At 39.4% G+C, this 16,406-nt stretch overlaps 1 protein-coding gene across 2 annotated transcripts in view; it reads left to right on the top strand.

The window, feature by feature from the left end:
* The window catches only part of PPM1L (protein phosphatase, Mg2+/Mn2+ dependent 1L), a 231,431-nt gene that overhangs the window by 169,363 nt on the left and 45,662 nt on the right, over positions 1-16,406 (top strand). The window lies entirely within an intron of this gene.

Genomic DNA, 16,406 nt, shown 5'->3' with positions numbered 1-16,406 from the left:
TCAATTTCAGATACCAGCTGAAAACTTTTACATCCAATAATCTAAGAACTAACCGTTATTTGCTTCAAGTATTATTTTTTAATTTCAGAGAATTTCTTTTCTAAAGAGGTGCCATTTTTCCCCCTAAAAGTTTCAAGCTGAACTTTTGATTTTCTTTTACTTTAGCTTCTCATATGAATCCTAGCTCCTCATACCACACCGGGTACTTCAATAAGTGTCTTCCATAAGTTCATTCTATCCAAGGGAGCTTATTATTGAAGGCATAGACAGACCTGCTTATAACACCACTTTTATCTAATACTTGGTGTGTCAGCTAAAACTCAATTTTAATGAAACCAGTGCAATATTACTTTGAATTATTAAAATCTCTAATAAAATTAAACTTAGGAGAAATACCCTGATTAAAATTGTCATACTCCCTCCCTCTCTCCAATAAAATGGAGAAAAAAGTACAGGAAAATAGATTTCTAGTGTTCAGATGTTGCTAGCATCAATCCCTATTTTAATACTAGGACCTTCAGTTTTTATTTCCATAAAGAAGTTGTTAATATTCATCTTATTTTCTTTCTCCTGAGCTAAGCAGTTTCAGTGCTGATGTTCTTAACATTTGATTGCAAGCTTAAGTAGCAAATAGAAGAGCGCGTTAAAAAACATACAAGGATTATACTACATATCCCTAACCACTAATGTAATTTTTCAGTTATTAAGCTGGCCCATTTATATTCTACCTTCTAATGCCTTTGCATCCCTCTCAGACAGGATCCACATCTCTAGCTTTGCCCAAGATGTCTCTGCTCTCTCTAATTCTCGTTTACTTTATTAATTTTCCAGACACATTGGCTTTCTCTTGCCTGCTGGGTAGTTAGTTGTTTGGCTTCTGTATTTGCCTTGTTTTTCACGTTCTTGTCTTTGGAGTTCTCATTCATCTCTTCATCTCTTCATCCTTAGTGGAGTAAAATAAGGCTATAATCAGCCCAATCAGAATAATATTTATATATTTATAGCATCTCAGAGGTCATAGAATTCATATACTTCATCTGCTTCCTGCCCCCATAACCATTTTATGATGAGAAAACTGAGACCCACAGACTTGCCTGCAGTAACACAGTTACTTAGCTGTGGAGCTGGGACTCTGACCTCCTATTATAAATCAACCTGGGCTTTCACTGCACTAAGGCAGGTTCTCATTCACTTAGCAGGCATTTGTTGAATGCACAGTAATATACTAGGCAGTTGGAAGAAAGAGGGAAGAGTACTGAAAAGGCAGGAAGGAATCTGAAATGTCGAAAACACAGATCTTGTTTAGAGTCTAGTGGGAGAGCTAAAACACACGTATGACTTCTGGATAAAAATTCCCAAGGAATTTGGGAATAAATACACTCTAATACTCACAAGCTGTTGGAGTTTAGTTCTTTAGGGGAGGACATTGGTTTAAACCCTGAAGGACAAATGATGAATGTGGGTGTGTGCAGATAAGAGAGATGCAGTCTGTGTGAGGAAGGGGCCCAAGTGGACACCAAGGTGGAAAAGAGCACCAACTACAACCTCCCACCACTCAAATTTTCCTTCTTCAGGATAGTTTTCCACTCACTTGCACTGTTGTTGAGCGACTACGAATCTGCAGAGGTATACTTGTACATGGCCTTTGGGAGCAAATGCTTTGGTACAGAATTAATGTATCAATAAACTCTGTAGCATGAAACAGCGGAAATCATTATAGGATTGAGAGTTAGAGGACCTGAATTCCAGGCTTTTTCTCCAGCTTAATGGTGATCTTTAGCAAATTAACATCTTAGAGCCTCAGTTTCTTCATCTGAAAATTTGGGCTAATAATATCTCACAGGATTATTATGATAATAAAGCCTATCATATTTGAGGAAGTCCTTAGAAATCTTATTACAAATGCCACTAATGCTGGATGAGAACAGATGTGGATCTTTCCATCCCTCAGACCAGTTTAAAGTATTCTTAGAGTTTTTTTCTTGGCATGTCATGTTTGGGGAGGCAGAGGCCAATTTTTAAAAATGATCTTCAGAAGCTTTGAGAAGTCAGGCAACATCTATGTTAAATCAGCCACTTTGAGCTCAGTTTGCCCTTGGTCATTTCTGTATGAGGTGACACATTTGGTGGGGGATGTGTATGTATGAATCAGTGAATGTCACTGTGTGTTGTAAAATCAAAACTGCTTTCTCATGCCCTACCCCTCTGTTAATGATTTCATTCAAAGAATGAGAAGAAACTATGAAAAGTTATTGCTATTTAACAGAAAAATAGTTTATCGTAATACAAAGGAATCAGGAAATAAATAGAAAAGTGGTACTAGTATCTAATACCTTCAGGTAGAAACATCTTATACATTCATTTGTTTCAACTGCTTAGCTTCTTTCCATGCTACCCCAGTTTTTACTTATTCATATTCCTAATTCAACTCTCCCAGTTTTAGGAGGTGGTTAATTATTAATTAGAAGATATTCTTCTTTGCCTGTAGAGAGGTTAATTTGTCTTTCATGCTCATCCACGGACGAATCAGCCTACGTGACAGTTGCCACCATCTGTAGTTTCTAAGCTTCTAAAAACCAGTTAATGAAAAATCCTCAGACACTTGTCTAAAAGCATTGGCTCAGAAACCTTTTCTCCCTCCTCTCTCTTCTCTGTCTTCCCCTCTCAGTTTCCTCTCTTCCCCATTAAGTATATACATAGCTTGATGTTTTACTCTTCCACAATTCAACTATCCAGCAACCTGACATTTGGCAAAGAAATGGGAAGGAAGCAAAAGCCACATGCAGCCACACCATGTCAGGGAAGGAAGCTTTAGGTTCTCATCTGAAATGTATATATTTTCATTTTATGTCATTCTTACCAGGTAGGGTATATTTTCCAATGTGATATTTTAAAAAATTCTTGTTCTGACATTGAGTATTACACTTTTATTACAGAAACAAATAGAAATAAGTAAAATCGTATAATAAGAGAATAATAATTATCAGTAATCCTGTCATTGTAAACATTTGTTATGGGGGCCTCACTCTAAGCACTTTTGAAATGTTATTGATATCTAGCTATTTTACATCCTACTTTTTTCACTTAACATTATTACATAAGCTCTTCTTTCTTTTATTCAAACTTCTTCATGTGATGATAATTTTAATGGCTACATAATATTCTATTCTTTGAAAGTACTACTCCCTAACCATTGTCCTATGTTGGACATTTATGTTTTTTGTTTTTGTTATTAATAATGCTGTAGTAAATATTATGTGCATTTGTCTGCATTTCATATTACTCTAGGGAACAGACTTTAGAAAACGTCAGTTTAGAATTAGAATTAGAAAGTGGGGGAAGGGGATGATACTGGGAGCAGAGGCCTAAGAGCAACAAGGGATAAGAGCAAAGAGTAAATTCATAGAAATCTGTGAAAACAATGATCATAGCCCCAGCACTGTGTTGCACTCTAAGTCCGATCAGCGTTCACAGACTCTATAGTATGTGTAGACTTGACACCATTAATCTTCATAATGACTTTGAATCACAGAGAAAAGGTTAAATTGTACTCTGTATATAAAAATAGGAATTGTGTAAACCATTATAGAAAGATTTTTACCCAAGTGGTTTATTTTTAAGTTTTGATTATTACAGTGATACATATGTTTTGTGATTTAACTGAAAAAGGTCTTGGAACCAAAAGACCCAGGTTCTCTTCCTAGTCGTGCTGTCAACCAGATATATGAACTTGAGTAAGTCACTAAACCTCCCTAAAGCCTATTTTCCTATAAGTCAAAGCAATGAACAGGATCTTATAGATGTCTTCCATTTCTAAAACTATGATTCTGGTCTCTTGGCAATGGAAAAATTTAGGTAGCCGTCGCCTCTGCAAGGTGGCAAGTAGCCTCTTAAACTTTCTGCTTGCTCTGTCACCTTTCTCCTGTCTCCTCACATAGCCCATGTAATTTACATGACATCAGGCTCAAAGACCACCACTCAGCCTTTCCAGCATCTGTACAAGAAGATGCCCAGGCATACTTTTGTTGGTGGGGTAGGGAGTCAGGCAAAACTAGATTTTGGAAGGAAAGGTTCTGAGTTATCACTCATGGATCCTCATTAAGATAGCTTAGATATTTTTTCTAGCATTTATTAATGCTAAGTAAAATACAGAGTAAGAAAATATGGTTTGCATTTGCTCTATTAATATTTTTATTTGAAGTCCAAGTTTATACACATTTCAGTAGATTGAGCTTAGAGAAATTTCCAAGGAAAGCAGTGGCATGATTTGAGAAGTGATCAAAATAGCATTTCACACTATCTCAGAGAACATCATTAACCTAAATATTCATTATTTGTTGTAGTGGGCGAAACGCAAAGGGTTGAAATAAGCAGGAGAGGGATTCTTCTTTCCTCACACTGTTTATTTTTATGCTGGTATATTATTATTCATGTTTCTTTAAATAATGTTAAATTGTTTTGATTTAAATATATGTATTTTTAAGAGCAAAAGGAGAGGGGAGGGAGAGAGAGAAACATCTATGTGAGAGAGAAACATTGATTGGCGGCCTCCCAGATCACTCTGAGCCCCAAACCTGGGCATGTGCTCTTACTGGGAATCGAACTGCCGACCTTTCGCGGTGCATGGGATGATGCTCGACCAACTGAGCCACACTGACCAGTTTGGGCATGAAAAATAACCTCCATATTCCCTTGTTAAGGATAAAGTAGTATGGCTTGTAATGCCTTGTGTTTGAGGGAATTGTGAAGAGGGTAGGGCCGTTTATTTGAGAGTGATATTCTCTGTTGCACACTCAAGTACCCTAAGGCATGGGAAACAGCAGCTTGGGAAACGCTGAGTATGCCTGTGGTGGGTGGACTGGCCAGTGGTAGTACCTTGTTGCAGGCCTTGAGACAGTTGCCTAAGTTTCAGCTTAGATCTCCTCAGAGTTAAATCTAAGACCAGCAAGGGTTTCATTTCTGTTCTTACTAGAAACCCACATAGCTTTCCAATGAGCACAAGTTTCTACCACGTAAAAAGAGTACTTACAAGTAGAAAGTGAACCAGACAGTGCAGGTGAGGGAAGGAGAGGACTCAGCTGGTTGTTTATTGTGTTCATTTGGGCGTCAGTTAAAGCTGGGGACCTACAGATCCATTTATAGGTGTCAGGCAATCACACCAGTTCCCCAGAGCAGATGAGAAAGAAGCGGCAGCATTCATTTTCAGCCTCTGCTTTGTGATCCCCAATGCAGCTCTACATTCAACATTCCTGAGAGCTGAGACCAAGCAAAGCTACCTGCCAGGAAGACACACCGCGTACTATAATGTACTTTTCGGAGAAATCGCTTTTTAAAAGGGTGGGTTACCACCTATTGAGTTTATTTTATTCTTCTTAAAATAGGTGGTACTTAAAAGTTACATCTATGATTTAATTGAGCCATTATTGTCAGAGTAATCAGTGATGTCAAAAGGAATGCTATTCCTGTCACGGGGAAAAAAATTGAACACACATCGAGAAGCCAAACTCAGGAAAAGAGACTGTGAATTATTTAGGGCCTTTTCAGGTTTCCTAAGAACATTAAAAAAAAGTGCAGTAAAAGGCATTTGCAGGAAGTTCTTCACTGTACCAAATAGAGTGAATTTCTCTGTATGTTTCTCACACAGGCCCCAAGGGAAGAGGTGGCACTAAGGTTTCTTTACTTTATACCTTCAATCAGGGCCCCATTTCTGGTCTCAGAGATATTCTTGCCAGAGGCTTGCTGGCAGGATTTGGAAGGAAGAGAAAACCAGGACCCCCAAAGAAATTTAAAAAGGGAAATTGAATATTGGTCATGAAACCTGTAACACCAACTTATGAATTTCTGTAAAAAAATTAACTTTTATTTTTCCATTATAAAAGTAATATAAATACATTTAAAGCATTTTTTAAATATGGAAAAATAGAAGAAGATAAGATTAATTAATTCTACCACTTAAACGTAACCACCATTTTTCGTATATGTACTTCTAGTGATATTTCTCTGCTGGGTTTTAATTATTTCTGCCCAAACTTTTATATCTTTTTTTCATTTAACATTGAAATATAATTATATTTCCCTGTGCTCTTATAAACTACTCACAAAAGTAATTTGTAACGGCTGCAAAGTATCCTATTAAGTAGATATACCACCATTCCTATAACCCTTTAATATTTTCAACTTGGTCCCTCTCTTTTATCCATGTTTCAGTTTTCATTACCATATAGAATCCCTGAATTTGGAGGTGTGCTTCTTATTTGTGAAAATGTGAGAATAGTAGTTTGATTAGCAAAAACATAAGGAAAATGTTTGTAATGCAGTCAATTTTTAGTCATAACAGTGGGAGTATAGGACTTAAATAGGCAGTCAAAATCCACTTAGAATCAGAGAACTTCTTTCTGGCCCGTAATACCAATCTTTTTAACCAAGTCTATTTGAATTTCTTACACTTCCCCTTTTATATAATGGATTAAAAAAGCCGAAAGATAAGGGATGTGGGAGTAGTAACTAAGCAAAGTGTCTTGCCATCCTCAGACTAGAAAACTGACCGCCATGGCAGTTCAGAAGTTCCCAGACATGTGATTCACAAGCTCTGGGGTCAGTTTCTGTGTCTGTGGCGAGACCGTGCACCTCTCTGCTTGGTTTCTTCAACTGTAAAATGAGGACATTGGGTTAGATATTTTCTTAGGTCCCTTCCAGCATTAACAGCTTGTGATCCTCTCTTCAGTTCACTTAGCATTCGTTGACTCATTCATTTATTCACTCTGTAAACAGTAACTGAGCACCAGTGAGCCAGGCACTGGGATGCCGGGATGACCATGTAGCCCTTCACTCTAGGGGGTGTGTGTGGGGGTGGGGTGGGGGATGGGAGTGGGTGTGTGTGGGGGGCGGTGCGCACGCACATGCGCGCAGTAGTGGGAGGCCAGGGAGAGAGACAGTGGTAGAAACAGGTGACTAGAGTAGAGTGAAATTGGTGCTGAGTTCAGAGGCCAGTAGATACCCAGAGAAGGAAGGAGTTAGGTTTGGGATAGAGAAAGGGTTCTTAAATAAATCAGAATATCATAGAGGACCCATAAATCTCTTGAACATTCATCCTGAACTTTAATTAATGTCAGTTGCATTTTTAAAAGCAGGCTTATTGTAAATAATGCTTTTTTCTTTATTTGCTTCTCTGTGATTATATGCAGGTGCCTTATACAGACTTATTCTTTCCCTCTGCTATAGTGTCACCTTCCACATTCTAAGTGTTACTCTCCAAATAGTATTAATTAGTTTACATTAATTAGCTTATGTTAATATGTTATCAGTTGTCCCAGTTTCTCTGGAGACGTAAACGCAGGTGGTCTAACTCCCAATACGTGGCTATACCACCGTGAGTGTCGAGAGACACTTTAGTTCAATGAGACCGAGCCAATAATTCAAGTTTCAAGAAGGGAGACAGAGACAAACATAAAGCAAATCCCACAGGGTTTATTTACCAGTTCCCAATGGTTCTCGGCACCAGCAGGCCACCCGGAGGATCCGCTGAAAGACACACACAAGGTGGCCGCGACGGCGTCAGTCACCGCAGCCCTCTGGAAGTTCTCCTAGAGAGGTGCAGGCAGAGCAAGGCAGGGGCAGCTTTCCCGGAGCTGGGGACGAAGTCTGTGGAGGGCAGACAAGCATCCAAGCATGTGGCCGAAAAGCCCCTGCTTTTAACAGCTGAGTTGAAGGTGTGGTGCGTCTTCAGTGCGTCTTATCAGGGTCCTACAGAGCGCGGGCCTGCTTGGAAGCCAGGGCTACAAAGTGTTAATCTTATCGTGGCACGCAGGCCTCACAGTTACACTCGGTCACACAAAGTGAAGTTACTTATTTCAAATCTAATACACACATCAAACTTATATTCCTGACTCTAATACCCACACAAATCTATTTCTATAACATCAGTATTGCTTGTTTTCTTATGAGATCTCCAACATTTTTTTTTTTTAAAGATAATTCAGATTGAAGTTTGTAAAAGTGCTATGATGGGAAAAACACTGTTCCACGTTTTGCAGTTGGCAAAATAAAATTTTTAAAACTCTGCAGAAAATACTGGAAAGCACAAGCTAATGCTGAGATTTAGAACCAGGAAGTACCACCTCTGGTGATTAGCACATTTGATGGGAGCTGTTTATCTTTTGAATCAAGTTGTCATTGTTAGCCACCAGGAAAGTAAAGTTACTACCTGCTCTAAAGTAGTATTTGATTGCAAGGACTGGAGAAAATATGTGCACTTCAAAGAAAATAATTGTACCAGGTGGTCACAATTTAGACTGCATTGACCAGCCAGAGACAGGATGCCAATGCTATCTGTATCTCTTTCTTTCTGTCCTATTGGAATTTTGTAACCAAGATTCTGTAGACCTTGTTGGAATGCTCATAATAAATTTTAATGAGATGCAAGTTTATGGTTAAGACCTTCAACCTGTAGGGAAAAATAGGACAGTTTTTAAAGGGCCAGAATTTCTAATGTACTGTTTCTGTCCATTTGTATTAGTGAGAGGTAAGCAAAATGCATCCTCTGGCTGACTTTCAGACTGGGAAGATCTGTGATCATAGGCAACTGGACCGCTATTTAATGTCATATTGTAAGAATGTTGAGTTTAGTCTTTGGGAGCTACTAGACACTCTGAAGTTTCATCTGATAAATTGGCTTCTGAAAGGCACTGTTTTCAAGCCACCTTCTAGTGCCCAGAGGAATTCTCTTTGTGTTTCTTTCTATAGTTAATGTCCTTGTCTCAAGGCTGTGTGGCTTAAGCTGAGCTGATGAATCTGGTTTGATAAAGAGTTTCTACAGTATGTGCCCTCAGGAAGCACTTGAATGTGTAAAGTTCTGCAGTTAATTCAAGGGAACTGTAAATGACTACACAGAAGTCACTAGGACAAACACTGTTCATTCACACAAACATTTACTGTACTGGGCTCTGGATGGGTGCTGAGGTCTAAGAAATGGAGGATCGTAGAGTTAGAAGTCTTTGAATTTATTGCTAATCTTGACTGTTGTCTCTATAAATCCATCTTCTAAGACCTGCTTCAAAATCACACTCTTAACTGGCTTCCTTTTTACCTGAGCCTGGGCTTTCCATTCCTCTGATCTCAGTCTTCCTCATTTAAGGAAGTAAGAAAATTACATTTTTTGTTATTTACCTTCCACTTGCTTCCTAAAAGTTTGATTTACCATATGCACAGTAATAATGCTTCGATAAAAATAGAGAATCAAAGCCACAGAAAGAGAAGGAAGCAAATGTAGTAACCATGAAGAACAGACAAAAATAAAACAAATTTTCACTAGAGACGATTTCTCTTCTGGCACTAAAATTTGTGGAGACTTTTTCACAAGGTACCTTGTATATGGGACATTAGACATCATCTCCATCTGAGTTCCCTGAAAACTGAGCCTGAAATAAAAAGCTGAGTGCAGACAGTTAATTCAGAAATGCGGTCCCTATGAGCTGAAGTGAGGGGCATTGGAATTGAAACGGGAAACAAGGGAAAAGAGAAACAAGGGAAAGCTAATATGAGGACACGTTGTGGAGTTGGTCTCCCCTAAGGGTGACTGATGCTTAAACCTTCTAAGGAAGCTTATGAATGGAGGCCCAGAACCATCTATTAGCAGGTGAAGGGGAAGCATTTAGCTACTAGCGCCCTCCCCTTATTTGTCTGGGGTAGCTCCACAGACAATAGCTTCCCTGTACCTCTGGTTAACATGCCTGAATGCTGAGTGGGTTCTGCAGGCACCCCACACGTTGGCATCAGGGAAGCTCCAAGGAAGGAGCAAGTATAAATGGTTCAGGCCAGGGCTGCAGCTGGGCTGAACTGGTCCCTGTACCAGTAGCTGGGTTAAGAGTTGGGATCAAGAGCGTGTGAAATGGTACATAGGAGATGTCCCATATAAATACAACAAATGAAGTCTTAGAACGACATACCAGGAAATACATGTGAGTTCATCTTATGGTCATTTCTTATGTAACAACCATCTGTAAAAGCTGAGGATATATTATTTATTCTTTTTAAAGCTCCTGTGTAAGCATGTAGCTAGCTCCAATGCAGAGAGTACTCAAATGCATTTACAGAAAAATCTTACATATAGCAGAAGACAAAAGGAGAAGGTGCTTTGTATGATGTAACAGTTCTCAACTTCACAGCTCAAACCAAAATAAATCGACTAATCCTCAGTTTTGTGATGAATGAATTGAAGCCCCTCGGCCCTTCAACCTGAGGGCACTGATATCCAGCTTTCAAACTGGGTTGTGTATTTTCATAAAAGTAAAAAATAATTACCTTCCATAGGTAACTCACAATAGTGGTTACTCTGGAGAGGAGAAGCTGAGGAAGGAGACTTAATTTTTTTTTCTGAATCCTCTTATTGCATTGTTTCCATTTTTAACTTTGCCCATGTATCTTCTATTTTTTAAAATTTACAAAAAAATAAAGCTAAACAAAATCTTCCTGGTATGTTTACCCTTATCCTCAGTGCTGAAAATGGAATATAATGAGGAAGGAAGCCAGCGTCCTTGTTTTCAGTAAAGCTTTTCACCAAGTCATGTGTATCCCTGGAATAAGTCAAGAAAGGAGCGGAGTGACCAGGCCAGCAATCACGGAGCTGCAGTGTCAGGGTTAGAGAAAGTGGGTCCTGAGTCCATCTCGGTACTGTGGCCATTGCTCCAGGGACCCTGCCACAGGGTTCTTGGTAGTCTTCATGGCCTGAGCCAGAACTGGTCCCAGAGTCCAGAGAGGGCTGGTCTTACTAGAAGAAAAAAGAAGGGGAAGGAAGGGGAGGAGGAAGGGAGGAGAACAGTGTTCATGGGCAGTGAGCGGCTGGGGATTCAGCAGCTCCTGATCTCACTTCCTGTTGGTTGCCTCTGCTTCACCCCCAGCTGGATATTCCTGTGTCTGACAAGTTACCTGACTTGGGCCTTTCAGTCACATTCTTTCTTTCCTGAACTCCAGCCAAACCTCTACTGATTTTCTTGTAAGGATGCGTCGTATAGTGGAAAGAGTCTGGGCTTCGAAGCCAACCCGGCTTCATGATAATTCTCTATAACATCAAACCTTATGGGGCTTCTACTGAGAATTAAGGGTAATGCATGAAAATGATGCACATATGGTAGACACTCTGAGGGCCTCTCTGTTATTATCTTTGCTGTTACTTAATTTGGAATGTACTTAGCTTGGTATGTAGGGGTATTTTTTTCAATCCCCTTCCTAGTAGGGAGGATTAACTCTCTTGTACTTTGCATAAATTATCTTCCAATCCAGGGCATAACAAAAGCCAGCAAAATGCTGGCTCTGTCAACCTCTGCTTCCTTCCTTGCCCTGTCCTGGGTGGAAAAGCAGTTCCTCAAGTTAAGTGTATTTGTACTGTGTTTTTATATGTCTGTTTATTTGTTTTTTGCTTTTTCTAATGCTGTATATTAGTTATCTCTTGCTGCATAACAAATTACTCCAAAATTTAGTAACTTAAAACAATAAATGTTTATTATCTCACACATCTTCCGAGTGTCCAGAATCCTGGTTGGTTCTCCCCTGAGGTTGCAGTCAAGTCGTCAGCCTGGGTAGCAGTCTCTGAAGACTTGGGCCGGAAGTGCTGCTTCTAAGCTCACCCACATAGCTCTTGGCAGGAGGCTTCAGTTCCTTTCCGCGTGGGCCTGTCCACAAGGCTGTTTGCACCTGGCTTCCCTCAGTGTAAGTGACGTAAGAGAGTCAGGGAGTACCCGAGACAGAAGCTGTAGCCTCTCATAACCTAATATCAAGAGTGACATGCCATAATTTCTGCCACATGCTCTTGGTCACACAGACCGCCCCTAATTCAGTGTGGGAGGGCCCTACACGAGGGTGTGAATACCAGGAGGTGGGATCTTGCAGGCATCCTGAGGTGGCCGCCACAGTCTGTGTTGTAAAAGAATCTTTTCTGACTCTGCCAACTCCTTCACCTCCCCTCTCTGTTATCATTACCTTTTCTCTCATTTTTAAAAATCACTACCTATATCCTGCTTCCCTCAAGTCCAAAACTGGAGTGTTCTACCCTGGAACCAGCACCAGGATGGCCTTAGAATTGTTTAGATCCAGCGTCCTTTCCCATAATTGTAATTTATGTTTCATTTGATCAGTGGCAATGCCCTCAGTGTATCAGTTATTCAGTATTTTGATTATCACTTCTGACTCCTCAACCCATGAGGGTAATTCTTTCTAGAGCTTCTTAACACAATGCCCAGTGTCTCAGTCTGCTCAGGGTGCTATAACAAAATACCATAGACTTATACCACCTGACTTAAAAACAACAGAAATTTATTTCTCACAGTTCTAAAGGCTGAAAGTCCAAGATTAGGGTGCTGTGATGATCAGGTGAAAGCCCTCTCCTGGGTCATATACTTGTGATTTCTTGTGTCCTCACGTGGTGGATGGGGCTAGGGAGCTCTCTCAGGGCTTCTGTAAGGGCACTAATCCCACTGATAAGGACTCACCTTCCAAAGGCCCCACCTCCTAATGCCATCATATTGGGCACCAGGATTTCAACATTAGAACTTGAGGAGGACACACACATTCAGACTGTAGTACCCATGTGTTTCTAGAGATGTGAAATTGAAGCTTAGTTTTACACAGCAACACCCTAAATGCTTCAAGATTAAGGCATTACTCTCTAGATTGTAATAGTCTCTGTCTCCTTGTTTCTCTGTCTCTCAGTGTCTCTCTTTCATCTTCATTAATCCCCCACTCCCCATCCCTCATTTTATTTTATCTCTTATTGCTTTTTACCTTTAACTGGCTATGTTCTAAAATTAAACACATTTAAATTTCTTTTTATTAAATAATTTGATGACCTGTTTTGTTTATAATTTTTAAAATGGATGAGTAGAATAACTAGATAAATTGTTTTTATATTTGACCCAGCAGTTGCCTTCAGTAAAAAACATGTTTCCTCTCCTTTCTTTATTGCTTCTTGGCCGTCTCTTCCATAGTGTAGAGAAAAAGTAGAGAAGCAAAAATGAGTAAGTCACTGACTGTCTTGTCTGTCTCTTTCACTTTTTACTATGCCGTAATTTCCCTTACTTATGGTCCTCTACTTTTCTACCAAAGCCCTATCTCAGATTCTTTGTTCCCAAAGAAAACAGCTGTAAACAAGTGAGTCTCTCATTGTGTCAGCATTAATGGAAGAGGAATGTGGTTGGAACTTACAAGTCACTTCCCTCTCATTTCCTAGCTGGATTCTTTATGACTAGATTCTTTTAAAAATGTTTTGAGAAAAACATTATTTTTGAGAAAACTCATATATTTTTAACCTATCCCTCTTTTCAAATTGCTTTCCAAGCCACGGGAAATTCAATCTGAGATTAAGCATTGAAGAGCTAGGAAAAATGAAAATGCCCTCACGGAATTAGAGATGCATTTGATTTTTGCACTCAAGATTCAGCTTGTGAAAAGTATTGGCCCACATAAATAGAAAGAAATACATTCAGCCAAATTTGCCTACTTGTCTGCAGGCCTAGGTGCATTTTAAAAATCAGACGTGAAAGTATTATGGGCCTGGTGTAATTGCATTTGCAAATAAAATGCAGGAAGGTCTAGTGTTCAGGGTGCAATTAGGTGTGTTAATTTTCCCTTTTTGCTGTAATGTCAGTAACTTCAAGCCTCTTCCATTGACTGTACTTCCTTGTAAACCTTTCCCTGTAGGAGAAATCAGTATTCCAGAGCCACCAAAGAAAATGAGCTTGTCTAAAAATAGTTGCCTGTTGACAAGATTTTAGCAGACAATTTAAAAAAAATTTTTTTGTAATACGAAAGCTTTACAAAATAGAATGAGGTCAGATATGACAGATGTGGTCAAATCCACTTCTAATCTGTAAATCCCTGACAGGCTGCAGTTGTGCTAGTTTTTAAATGGGTATTTTGAAGTTTTACTGAGTTTATGACATTCTCAGCGTTTTTAGATCTCTGAGCTCTTGGGGGTACGCAGTTGCATTCTGCGCTTTGGTGGTCAGTGCACTGTTCACTGGTGCCTGCTGGGTCCTCCTTGCTAGAATCTCAAATGAGGTTCTATTTTGCCCTGCTTTTATTTGTCAGGAATTGTTTTCTAACAGCCCAAAATAACAAAACTGTTTTACTCTAATACTCTTTACAGGAGTGCTTCTTAACCAGGGGCAATTTCCAACCTGCCCCCCTCCCCTCAACATTTGACAATATCTGGAGGCAATTTGATTGTCACAACTGAGGAAGGGGGGTGGAAGGGAGGGCTGGTGGTATCTCACCAAGGATGCTTCTCAACATGCTATAATACAAAGGACAGCCCCTCATAGCAAAGAATTATTTGGCCCAAAAGTGTTGAGGTTGAGAAACTGCTTTAGAGCAATAGTCATCAGCCTTTGTAGCATATTAGAATCACCATGGGGACCTTATGTTCCTACTGCACCCAGACCAAGTAAATCAGAATCTCTGAGTAGTGGGACCCAGGCATCAGTATTTTTGTAAAAGAAATTCCATGCACAGCCAAGGTTGAGAACTGCTACTTTGGAGCAAACTACTTTTAGAGGACAAGGCTAGCTTAGGCGTAATTCCAGACAGTTTCCTTACTGAAGTACCTGAAAGGACCTCATTAAAAGATGGTTTGATGTATTGGACAATATCCCATTATAGTATTAAAATGAGGTTCCAGTGAATTTTATTAACTTTTTATATTCTCTGAAACCAGCACATGAAACTTGAGAAAGTGCTATTCTCATTGCCTTTATTGGAGGTTTGTTTACCCTTGGTCCTTTCTATCTAATAAAATATGTGCTTTCTCTTTTTAAGTGGAGATAACAAGCATTTATGGGTAGTTTTGGTTGAAAAGTTGGGATGTTTGGAGCATTGATGATTTGTTTTCCTCAAAGGTTGCTCATGTGTCTTTATTACTTGATGAACAAGTCTCATTATTACCTGAATTGATGTGCTATGCAAAGGAGCTAAAGTGCTCTTGCTAAGAATATTTTATTTAAACTTGCCCTTTCATCCCTTTCTTAACCATTTTATCTCACCAAAAATTAAATTTAAAATGCATTGATAGTCACTCTGGACTCTAAACAGGTAAATATTCTCCAAGTATTAATTATTGTATAACTGTTTATTTTAGATGCCTGTGTTGATGGCATGGGTTCTCAGGGACCCCCCAAACCATAAATGCATCTCAAAGCTTTTGACAGTAAGGGTAGGCTGAACAATTCTTAGTGATGTATTGTATCGTCAAAACTATTCCATTTATAAAAACCAACACACGCCTGCCTAGTAAACAAAACTGTAAAACTGTCCTCTTCCACATTTGTCTCAGAGCCTTAGTGGAGATCAGGTTGTTGAACTCTGGAAAACATCCAGCTTCTTTGAAGAAATAGAGCGTGGCGTAACTCATGGATATTTGGGTCATTAACCTGCTAAGCTACCTGTTCCCCCTTAGATACAGGGAAGATTCGCCTCCCCCGAGGCCAACCTAACATCACTCAATACAAGCGGAAATATGACCAAGGGGAGGTCAGAGTGAAAAGAGACAGTGGTTTGACTTGATTATTTCTTACTTCTCTAATTTTTTCAAAAACGTATCACCCAGGCCTTGGAAAGGGCTTTTGTGAGGAAGGGGCCTTCACATTTCAGCTTCATTAGTTTCAAGTTACTCTGCTTCTGGTCAAGGGCTTATTCTTCCTCTCCTGTGTGGCTTCAGAATTAGACAGATGATTTTTATTGTAGTTATTAGGCAGTTACTGTCATTTTTTACGGAAATGTGGGCAAGAGTACTCTGATTACATTTTAGACTAGGTCATAAAACCCAAGCGAAGGAATGTAAATGTCTGATTTCAAGACTGGGACATAGGCAGGATATTTAGGACAGTCTAGGATCTAATGCCAATCACAGCATGGTCAGTCACCCACTCCAATCCAAAAGTGAGAGTTGAGACAGGCAAGAGTCTAAAGGGTGCAACAAGTGCATCATAATTTAGGCAACAGTTGATCGTAAGATTTTTTAGAAGAAAGCCAAGTTTTAGGAGTAGGAGGACCATAGCAATCAGGTATCTGGGTGACAGTATTTAGTCCTGAATCACTCAGGTATGAGTTCCGTCCCAGAGAACAGGAAGCAGAAGCTAGGGAAGCAGAAGCTAGGGAAAGGGACTGATTAGTGGCCTTTAAAAAAAAAGTTTACAAATCTTTCAAAAGAAATTTTAGAACTACAGACTTTTCTTGCACATTTATGAATTGACATATAAAAACCTTTTATCATAAGTTTAAATAGTTATAAAGGATATAATTTCTGGCATATGATATGAGCCTTAAATATTTTAATCAAAATCTTGAGCTACAAATTTAGATCACTAAATTTTGGGAAAATGGCTACTATTTAGCCTAGTTGTCAAGGTCAGTCCTTACTG

Source organism: Miniopterus natalensis, chromosome 6, assembly GCF_054644295.1.
Source record: "Miniopterus natalensis isolate mMinNat1 chromosome 6, mMinNat1.hap1, whole genome shotgun sequence".
NCBI classification, from domain to species: Eukaryota; Metazoa; Chordata; class Mammalia; order Chiroptera; family Miniopteridae; genus Miniopterus; species Miniopterus natalensis.
This window is presented reverse-complemented; position numbering and strand designations above follow the sequence as displayed.